We start from the raw sequence: 12,176 nt of genomic DNA on the forward strand, positions 1-12,176 counted from the left end.
GAGCAAAACGGAAGATGATGCGGACATCTTGGAACTCGCTTAGTGCCTTCTCCCATGGCGCTCACTTTCGCCCTGGTCATTTCTTCCCGCCGAATTAGAGTTGTCACTATTTTAATAGTTGAATTTACACACATCAAAACAGTTTTGCATCATCTCGATTCCGACAATTCCGGAAACTGTACAGAAAATTCTGGAGACAAGAAATCTACTCTGTAGGAATCAACATGGGTTTCGAAAAAGACGGTCATGTGAAACCCAGCTCGCGCTATTCGTCCACGAGACTCAGAGGACCATAGACACGGGTTCACAGGTAGATGCCGTGTTTCTTGACTTCCGCAAGGCGTTCGATACAGTTCCCCACAGTCGTTTAATGAACAAAGTAAGAGCATATGGACTGTCAGACCAATTGTGTGATTGGATTGAGGAGTTCCTAGATAACAGGACGCAGCATGTCATTTTCAATGGAGAGAAGTCTTCCGAAGTAAGAGTGATTTCAGGTGTGCCGCAGGGGAGTGACATAGGACCGTTGCTATTCACAATATACATAAATGACCTTGTCGATGACATCGGAAGTTCACTGAGGCTTTTTGCGGATGATGCTGTGGTGTATCGAGAGGTTGTAACAAAGGAAAATTGTACTGAAATGCAGGAGGATCTGTAGCGAATTGACGCATGGTGCAGGGAATGGCAATTGAATCTCAATGTAGAGAAGTGTAATGTGCTGCGAATACACAGAAAGATAGATCCTTTATCATTTAGCTACAAAATAGCAGGTCAGCAACTGGAAGCAGTTAATACCATAAATTATCTGGGAGTACGCATTAGGAGTGATTTAAAATGGAATGATCATATAATGTTGATCGTCGGTAAAGCAGATGCCAGACTGAGATTCATTGGAAGAATCCTAAGGAAATGCAATCCGAAAACAGAGGAAGTAGGTTACAGTACGCTTGTTCGCCCACTGCTTGGATACTGCTCAGCAGTGTGGGATCCGTACCAGATAGGGTTGATAGAAGATATAGAGAAGATCCAACGGAGAGCAGCGCGCTTCGTTACAGGATCATTTAGTAATCGCGAAAGCGTTACGGAGATGATAGATAAACTCCAGTGGAAGATTCTGCAGGAGAGACGCTCAGTAGCTCGGTACGGGCTTTTGTCAAAGTTTCGAGAACATACCTTCACCGAAGAGTCAAGCAGTATATTGCTCCCTCCTACGTATATCTCACGAAGAGACCATGAGGATAAAATCAGAGAGATTAGAGCCCACACAGAGGCATACCGACAATCCTTCTTTCCACGAACAATACGAGACTGCAATAGAAGGGAGAACCGATAGAGGTACTCAAGGTAACCTCCGCCACACACCGTCAGGTGGCTTGCGGAGTATGGATGTAGATGTAGATGTAGAAGTGAACTGTTTGCCAGTTTCAGTATTAAGGATCATTGCAGCCCAGTCACGAGACTTTCCACAAATTAGAGAATCACACCAAAAGAGCGCGTCTCCTTCAGATACTAATCACAATAAGAACAACTTCCCTCATACCAAAAGACGTTGATTTCAAAGCTGTGAGTCTAATGGCACGCACTGTTATGCCAGTAACACGTTCTCACACGTACGCTATTAACCGCTCACAAGAAATAAAGCAAGAGCCGTTGCGAGGGTGTTCTTTGTTTCATGTAGGCCTGCTTTCTACAAATAGTAGATGGCTATCTTCAAAGAAGACCCACAGAACACGTAGGGGCGCCCCTCCTCATGCACTGGCGCCGCAGGGCACACCGCCGGGTTATTAGCCTGCGCCGCCGTGTAGGTGGCCAACAGTTTGCGTCCCCTCAGAAGCGGGGTTTCGGCCTCCATTCTAGGCATTCACCATCCAGGTGGCCGGTCCTTTCCCCAATCGGCCACGACTGTTTGCTGCTCGCAATTTCAATTCCAACGCATTGTTTTTTCGCTTGCTCACTAGAAACTTTCATAATCCAGTGGGCTCATCACCGTGTTAGCAAAGAAAAGAAATGACCATTCTTATGTAGAGCACCGTGCCCTTTTTCACCGTGGTGCAATCTCATCAATAAAGTTCACATTCTGTTTTACGGTGTTGTCAATCTCTGAATTGCGAAACCACACTATTAATTTTGACGAAAATGGTATGCAGAAATGGCTGCCGATTTCAAGCATTGTACGGAAGTGAAGCACAAGCTGTGAAGAAACAGGAAAAGTAGCAAATGGACGAGTTTCAGATGTGGTGATACAGAAAGATGTTCAGAATTAGGTAAAATGAGGAGAAACATCGTTGTAGATGAAAACAGTGTGTCAGACTAGGACTCGATATTGGAACCCTTGCCATTCACGGGCCAGTGCTCTACCGACTGTTAGCCGGGCGGTATAAGGCGCTGCAGTCATGGACTGTGCGGCTGATCCCGGCGGAGTTTAGAGTCCTCCCTCGGGCATGGGTGTGTGTGTTTGTCCTTAGGATAATTTAGATTAAGTAGTGTGTGAGCTTAGGGAATGATGACCTTAGCAGTTAATTCCCATAAGATTTCACACACACACATTCTACCGACTGAACGGCCCTTTCGTCGATGAATGATATGCCCACAAGGAACGCAGGAGAGCGTATGTGAAGCCTGAAAGTAAAGAGGTAAGGTACTGGAAAAGTAAGGCTACAATGGGCGTGATGTGAGACGTGTTTGGGTAGTTCAGTCGGTAAGGCAATGGCAGACGAAAAGAAAGCGTTGCAGGGTTGACTCCCGGTCTACCACACAGTTTTAATCGGCCAAGAAGTTTCGAATCAGCAAACATTTCACTGTAGAGTGAAAACTCATTCTGGGAAACAATGAAACAAGAAGATGCGGAAAAGATCGACAAAAGGACGGGACGGAAAATTTGTCATCTGCTAAGGAGACAAGGAATAATTTCCATGGTACCAGAGGGGGCTGTGGAGTGTAAAAACAGTAAGAAAAAGATATATACTGGAATATATGAAACCAATAATTCAGGACTTTTGCGCACAGGAGGAATTTGTGGCAGGATGCAACAACTTAGTGAGATGAATAAAGGGTTACATTGGCCTTCAACTTATATTTATAAATATTTGAACATCACTAAAGATTAAATTTTGGATCATTCCAATATCAACAAGAAACAGGAAAGACGATATCCGTTTCAGAGTTCGACAGAAAAGGGAACCTAGTGGAACCACCTTTCGTGATCGCCAGTCAGTCAGTCCGAGTCTTAAGACACCTTTTCCTCAGGAATGAGTAGTTATCAAGTTGAAATTGATATCACGCACTAATGTCTGAGATTCCTTAGCGGCGTAAATAATTTGAAACTTCTAAGTCATTGCAAACGAAAGATACGGCCATATATGTAACATATTTTGATAGTAGCAAACTCGCTTATGAAAATCTATAGATGAACTCCCTTTGTACATGTCGGGTCCGATGGTCTAGTTCTAAAGCGTGTACCTGGGAACAATGTGAAGAGTAGCCAGAAACAATCTACACTGATAACATTATGGCCACTGCCCACGCCTGGTGGAGTTGTAGGCACAGGACGCGGTAACTAAGTAAGAGGAGCAGACACGGACGGGGAAGATCTGGACTGAAAATGAGGAAATCCATTGAGATACGTGACACTGACAAAGTGCATATCATTATTACGCAGAGCCTGTGAACGAGTACCTCGAAATCGGCCAAGCTGGTCGAATGTTCACATGCTACAGCCATGAGAAACTGCGGAATGAGGTAGGACAGCGAAACTACCACTGTAGTTCAATTCTTTTATCTTGGCGGCTCGCGCATGCCCGCCCAGACGCGGGAGATTGCTGCGTTGCCAGTTGCACACGACGCACGCTCCAATAGAAGCAGTGCCATAGTATAGCATAGTTCGCAAGCTTAAGTTTAGGGGGGAGCGCGCAGTTCATGAAGTAAAGCCACCACGGACGCATTAACCCTTTCGCTGCTACAAAGACGTGCTCCCTGCATTCCGCGCTGTGCGCGATTTTGTCACTGCACTGCTCGCCTGTGCAGACACATCGTGTTCCGACTGCTTTCACACTCTTATCAATCGATTCCACAAAAACTATTTGGCCCAAAAATTTGATTTTTACACATCTTCTTGACTGATACCTTCCCCCCATAAATGACTTAATTTTGTTTCGATGTTCAACGCAGTTATTATGCAGCATTAAATATAGTAAACCATTGCACGAAATTTTGAAGAGTTTGCAGACGTAAACGTCCATAGAGTATACTATCTGTATGGTCGATTTTAGTTGCCACAATGTTGAGAAATAAATGTGGACAAGATACCTAAATTTCATATAATATTTACTGTATAACAATAGCTCATTTAAGTACCACATAGGTGTCGTATGTAATATTCAGAAATATTCCGTCTTTCGCGACTGTAACAAAAGGTTTATTTACACTGAGCACGTTTGGCTTTATTTTAAAGCACTTCAATCAATCAATCAAAAGGAAGTAGACAAAATACATTAAACAAAACTGTGGACTTACAAAAACATTAGGACTTGTATTTACCGTCTATCAGTGAAGTGCTCTGAGCTATGTCAAATACAATTTTTGTGTGTGGCACACAGAAACATCATTTATTTGCTAAAACACTGATCTGCCAACAGAAACGTTGAATATTGTGTTACCGCAGCACAAAACTACGAAAGGTGATTTGGCAATGGAGGAGACAAAATACTGTCCGCTGAAGATGCTTCAAAAGAGAGAAACGCGTCTGGTCTAAATAAGCCCCTTATTACCGATGCAGAAGAGGAATATATATCAGTACCATTGGCAAAACTGCGACTGTGGAACAAAAACAAGAGAGAGAACATGAGTACCATTGTGTATGTGCCATACCTTTCCTTGATTGAAGTGCTTTAAAATAAAGCCAAACGCGTCCGGTGAAATAATACTTTTATTACAGTCGCGAAAGACGGAATATTTCTCAATATTACATACGACACCTATGTCGTACTTAAATTAAATGAGATATTGTTATGCAGTAAATTTTATATGAAATTTAGGTATCTTGTCCACATTTCATTCTCAACATTGTGGCAACTAAAATCGACCATACGGAAAGTATACGCTATGGACTTCTACCTCTGCAAACTCTTCAAAATTTCGTGCAGTGGTTTACTACATTTAATGCTGCATAATAACTGCGTTGAACATCGAAACAAAGTTAAGTCTTTTAGGGTGGCAAGGTATCAGTCAAGAAGACGTGTAAAAATCAAATTTTTGGGCCAAATAGTTTTTGTGAAATCGAATGATAAGTGTGTCAAAGCAGTGGGAACACGATGTGTCTGCACAGGCGAGCAGTGCAGTGATGACAAAATCGCGTACAGCGCGGAATGCGGCGAGCACGTGTCTGCAGCAGCGAAAGGGTTAGTGAAGAGACAAAGCTCTAGAAATTCCAAAAAACTGCATTCAAACGAATATAATTCGTGAATTAAGGCACTTCGATGTTTTTTAAATAATGAAAATATTAAGCACTGCACAAGGTTTGAACTCATAAGTTTTTGTGTAGCAGCCAAACACCTTAACCGTTACGCTAACGCATCTCATCTGACTACATGATGCCATGAGGAGTATAACACATCACGCAAAATACTGACAAACACTGTTGGTATGACTATGACTTACTCACGCTTCGTCGAAGTACAATAGGAAATAAACAATTACCGCTGTTCTTTATTGGGAAAAAGCGGATCGTGAGAGTGATACAAACACCTTTCCTTGCTATCGCCTGAATTAGGAGTCTTATTGCTTGTTTGGTTTAATTAATTAATAGAATATGAAGCAATTGCTATAAAGAATGCTTTTTCCAAACTTTCTATAAAAGAATGCCTGCTACCTAGACATTGCTTTTGTTCTATTACTTTATTTATGACTGAACGTTTCTAAAACTGAAGACACTCGTCCATGCTCTGCACTGCAGTCGAGATGTGGCAACGTCGTTCTCTGTTCATTGGCTGACTGTGTTTTGTGACGTCAGATGCAGCAGAACGAACCTAAACTCGGCGCTAACATAAATGACGCGCACTTTAGGCGCTACGTGGTTGGACGCTATCACCTCGTACTCACATTAGCGGCCCGTTATTTAGGCTCACCACTTTAACTGTGCGCTGACATCGAATGCCACGTACATCCACTAACTTACCAGCAAACTGTCGGATCCCTGATTCGCAGACTCAGAGATGTCTTTCGTTACAGAGAAGCACACACAAACTATTAAGCAGATGGTCATAATGTTCTCGCTCATCCATGTATATACGTAATAAAGTTTTTACGGCGCCCTCAGAGCGCGTCGTACTCGCACGCGTCCGGTTTTTTTGCATACTTTTCATGATTTATTCCTAAAGGTAGAGTGGGTGTTCGAGATATGACCCATTATTGAGTGGGGAACTTTTCAGCCATGTAGCAGGCGAACTGGTAATGGGAAAAAGGCAGTCTCCATCGGGTATATTTGTGGACTGGTATTTCCAGTTCCTGTATTGACCTTATAAGCAAGCGTAATCTTCCAAAACCATATATGGAGACATTATCCTAGATAATAATATGAAGCGTCGTGTATGTGAAAATATTACTGTTAGTGTGTATACAGAGTAAAGTCGGTGTTTTCACAGGTGCGGCGTATTTATGCCATTGCTGACTGTAAGCAATGCGATCAAGGTCTGGTCGTCCTTATAAAGCAAAGCTGCAGTATATTTTGATGTGAAGAATAAACTGCGAGAAATATACTTGCGATAATGAGGTCACATTTGTTACTTCTGGTGAAAGAAAAATACGAGAATGAAATTCTCGGCAATGTATGAACGAAGTATCCAGTAAACACTGTGCGCTAGTTTGTCTCTCTGGCAGAGTGGCGGGACCGACACTTCATGACAGTCCGGAAACGGATCCACCACAATGAATCCAGCGAGTGGAAGCTAGGTACCGTGTATTATGAACAATGCTGCGAATTTATTCTACCGAAAGGTTGTGGTGGTTTGCGGGATGTCAAAAAGAGTCTTCTTATATTTGGGCAAACAAAAGTACAGACGATTTCTTGATAAGGGATGTGGGTAAACTGCACCAAAATGTGTTAGATTTAGCACGGGATGTGAAATAAAATAAACAGTCTTCCTGAAGGAAAACAGACCTGACCATAAACGTGCTTTGTCTAAATGCAAGTTAAGGGAAATGAAATATGAAGTATTACTACAATATCTCACTGTGTTGGACTTGTAAACTGACTGCCCACGTTTATAGCATTTGTAGAGTAGAGAAAGCTTTTGAATGTGTTGAGTGACAATCATTGTTTGAAGTTCTTAAGATAAGAAGTACAAATTTTGGGAACCATACTATAGTTAATAGAGTAGAAAGCTATGATAGGGAAACACCTCAGAAGGAAGTGTGACAGTGTTGTACCCTATCTGCAATGTTAGAACGTGTGACTTGAATGTCACATATCGCGACTTTTCACTTATTTATTTTTCTTGACTATGCCGGAGGAGAGGACTCGACTTGTTAACTCAGGAACAAAGTTTGTGTGCATTTCTGCTCTCGTTATGTAGCCGCACGGCTCTATGTGTTCGGGAAATACCTTCCATAGGGACTACGGTTTACCGAAGCCGACAAGGCAAGGACATCGGCGTACTTTACTCGCCAACCCTCTCCATCACCGTTTACTTTCCCCTCCTTGGGGAAGTGTGTGGAGGAGTTATTAGCCTGTTAGCTTTTACTCCACCATGTATGATGTGTCTGTGAGATTATCATTGATAGTTTTGGCTGTCTGTGAATTGTGGTGGTATTCTGGTGGTGTCTTGTACTTGCCTGTAGTTGGCGAGATGTTGGGTATTTTAATGATTAAGGATTGGTATTAGGACTTGGAGATTTTCAGATTTTTCTCTTCGATTTAGTCGTCTAAGAGCTTCGTAGAGCTTTGTGCTTACCACGTGTTGTGTACATAGTTCCGCGTAGTCAGTGCGTACACAACTTTCCCACTAGCGCGTGCCCCGATAACACTACAGCGCAGGCGCAGCGCTCGTCCTTCTCCGCACTACAAGATGGCGCTGCCTTAGACACAGGCCAAATTCTGCTTCTGCTGATCCGCGTATTAATATGTAATGCAGTCAATGAGATTGCTGCTAACATAGAACCTTTTCTCCTCGCAGATCACACTCGCGCAGTGATACCTGAACGTGTGAGGTATTATAACAAGTGTACAGACCTCCGATGAGTCAGTCTGCATTTGTCTGCACCAGTCTGTACCAGTCTGCATTAGTCTGCATTTGTCTGTACCAGCCTATAGTCAAGTTTCAGTCAGCGCCTAATAAGATTACCCTATTCCTGTACATAGCCATGAAGATAAATGAATAGACACTTATCAGAGATATGTGAGAATAAGATTTGTGGTGTCACCGCCAGACACCACACTTGCTAGGTGGTAGCTTTTAAATCGGCCGCGGTCTGCTAGTATACGACGGACCCGCGTGTCGCCACTGTCAGTGATCGCAGACCGAGCGCCACCACAAGGAAGGTCTCGAGAGACTTACTAGCACTCGCCCCAGTTGTACGGACGACTTAGCTAGCGATGCAACACTGACGATGCCTCGTTTATTTGCAGAGAAGATAGTAAGAATAGCCATCAGCTAAGTCAATGGCTACGACCTAGCAAGGCGCCATAGCAATTGATAGTTATCGTATGATGCATGTCTCATCAAGAACGATGTATACAAATGATGGATTAAAGTTAAGTATTCCAGAAGCCACGTACTTTTCTTTATAGCATTCATTACGTATCCTGTTTCAGACCTCACGCCATCCTGCGTGAGCTTATAGCGTGCATTTCGGCCTTCTCTAGCAATATAACAAGTGGCGACGAGGCTTAAAAGAGGATTTCGCGGTCGTATTTTATTTGTGTCAAGGCTTCGCCACAATCTTCAGATGTACTGTCCGAATTTTATCGCACGCAGAATCAGCAGACACAGGCCTTATTGGATGCCCTTGCACAGCTCGTCCAGGGTCAACGTGCAATGCAAAACGAAGCGGCCGTCGCCGCTCCACCGCTACCGCACCCACAACATGCAGTTGCACCACCGTTTCGACACTTCAATGAGGCGATGGAAAGCTGGACGGAGTGGTCACGCCAATTTGGATTTCATCTCGCCGCCTACAGAATTCAAGGTAACGAGCGGCAGCCTCATTTATTGTCGTGTGTAGGGGTGCAAACGTACCGTGTGATAGTGAAATTATTTCCCCGACGCGACGTAGCAACTCTGTCCTACGACGAAATTTTGTCTGCCTTAGATGCCTATTTCAAGGAATCAGTCAATGTAGTTGCAAAACGGTATACGTTCTTTCGTACAAAACGTTCGGCCGGTCAGACTAATAGGGAGTGGGTTGCAACTTTCCAAGGCCTTACCATGGATTGTGCTTTTGAGTGTGAATGTGGACCCCCTTCTTCAGATACTATGGTATGTGATGCAATTGCACAGAACGTTTCTGATGTTCGTATACGGGAGCAAATTTTGAAACTAGTCAGTCTCTCCCTTCAACAGTGATAGACATATTTGATAGGCAAGACACACTTGCTCAGGAATCATTTGCAACTTCGCCAGCTGTGTGTCACATTAACCTGCCTGCCGGGCGAGCTGCACGGAACTGTAAACAGCCCTCGCGCACGTCCGCGCAGCCACGTGTCCCGCGGCAGCAAGCAAATGCAGTGAAATCATGCCCGCGGTGTGCTACTAGACATTCGCGTGAGAATTGCCAGTCAAGCCAAGCTATTTGCTTTTTCTGTAATAAAAAAGGACATATTCACAGTGTTTGCCAGAAAAAGCTCAGATCGGACACTCACAACCATTCCAGGCCTTTTGCTTCGCGCCGGAATCGAACCAAGAATACTCAGGCTCGTGAACCTTCGCCCATGGACATTCATGTAGTTAATTCCACTCCGCCCGGTGCCACTTTCTCTAAAAGTGACTGTGTGCGTCCCACAAAAAGTGTTCGTCGACGTCGCCGGAAATCACGTCAATTAGCAAGTGATTATGTACCAGTGTCTGTTCAAATTGCACGAGACAGTCACTCTTGTCGTCAGCAGGACAATAAACTTTTTGTAGACTTGGACATTAATGGCAACGTGATCCTATTCCACCTCGATACCGGAGCTGCAGTTCCACTAATCAATAAAGACACGTACAAACAACTGGGAAACCCTCCGTTGCGTGCCGCAAATGTTAAGCTCACAAGTTATTCAGGACAGCATATTCCTGTGTTAGGACAGTGCAGCCTTCTTGCAACATACAAGGGACAAACAAAACTTCTGTCTTTTTACGTCCTTCGGTCTTCTTCTGCAGTGAACTTGTTTGGTTTAGATTTATTTCAGTTGTTTAACTTGTCTATAGTAAATCAGGTCCTATCAGTGAACCAGACTGTGCCTTCAGCCAGTGTTTCTTGTCTATGTAAAGAATTTGCAGACATTTTTGCACCGGGCCTTGGTTGCGCTAAGAACTATGAAGCACATTTGGAACTGAAAGTAAACGCGCAACCGAAATTTTTCCGAGCGCGCAATGTTCCCCACGCATTGCGTGATGAGGTCGCAAGAACATTACACGATTTACAATCACAAGGTGTAATGGAACGTGTGCAGGCTTCTCTCTGGGCCTCACCCTTAGTAATTTTGCCAAAACCTTCCGGAAAATTGAGACTTTGTGTGGACTTCAAGGCAACAGTGAATCCACAACTAGTGATTGCCACTTTTCCTTTACCCCGCCTGGAAGATCTTTTTGACAAACTGTGCCCAGGTAAACATTTTGTAAGTTGGACCTTGCAGATGCGTACTTGCAAATACCGGTGGACGAAGAATCCCAGCGCATATTGCTGGTTAACACACATCTTGGTTTATATCGATTCAAAAGACTGCCATTCGGGTGTGCATCCACCCCTGCATTGTTTCAGCAGTATCTACAAACTGTTTGTGCGTCAGTCCCTACTACAGCCAACTATCTGGACGATGTTATGATCTCCGGAAAGACAGAAGAGGAACATTTAGCCAACCTCCGCACATTATTTCAGGTCTTGCGACAAATGGTCTTTGCTTGCGGAAGGACAAATGTGTGTTTTTTGCTCGTGACTTACCATATTTGGGACATGTAATCAATGCCAAAGGCATACATCCGAGTCCGGAGCACCTCCGTGCCATACAGGACTTGCCTTCGCCGCAGAATTTGAAGCAGCTACAGAGTGTGTTGGCAAAAATTAACTATTACAATAAATTTGAGCCACGCGCTTCTTCCATTTCAGCTCCGTTTCATCGCTTACGCCGTAAAGGTGTTCCGTTCGTCTGGACGACGGAATGCGAACGCTACTTTCGCCAGTTGAAATCGGCGTTGCTTTCCAATACTTGCTCTACACCATTCGATCCCCAGAAACCCCTTTTGTTGATGGTAGATGCATCGGATTTCGGGATCGGAGCTGTGCTTGCGCACAACGATGGTTCGCATGATCGCCCTATTGCCTTTGCGTCCAAATTGCTCTCGTCAGCGCAAAGAAATTATTCACAAATCGAGAAAGAAGCTTTGGCTCTCGTGTTTGGTGTTACAAAGTTTCACGATTTCTTGTATGGTCGTCACTTTACCATCATCACAGACCACAAACCTTTGACGTCACTTTTTCATCCGAACAAGCCTGTACCTCCACGTACAGCGCAGAAATTCATTCGCTGGTCTACTTTCCTCTCGCAGTACCGCTACGTTATCTTGTATTGGTCCACTGCTAAGCACGGAAACGCCGATGCGTTGTCCCGTTTGCCTGTTGCTGAGGATAAAGCATTCGATTCCTCCGAACTTGCTTGCATGTTCATTGATTCGGAAACCGATGACGTGGTCGAATCGTTTCCGATTGATTTTCGTTGTGTAGCTACATCCACAGCTGCTGACCCTGTCCTTGCTACGTTTCTCGATTTGTTGCTACGCAATGGCCCTTGTCAAAGTCACGGATCGCGGATCCGTTAGTTCGCCGATTATTTGCTCACAAGGAGAGACTTTTTGTATGACGTGGTGTTTTGCTGTTGCGTTCTGATAATGATCAGTCCCAGGTCGTGGTCCCACGTTCGTTACAGTCCTCTGTCTTACGGCTTCTCCACCAGGGACATTGGGGTATAGTGCGAACGAAACAAC

Source organism: Schistocerca serialis, chromosome 8 (genome assembly GCF_023864345.2).
Source record: "Schistocerca serialis cubense isolate TAMUIC-IGC-003099 chromosome 8, iqSchSeri2.2, whole genome shotgun sequence".
Taxonomy (NCBI): domain Eukaryota; kingdom Metazoa; phylum Arthropoda; class Insecta; order Orthoptera; family Acrididae; genus Schistocerca; species Schistocerca serialis.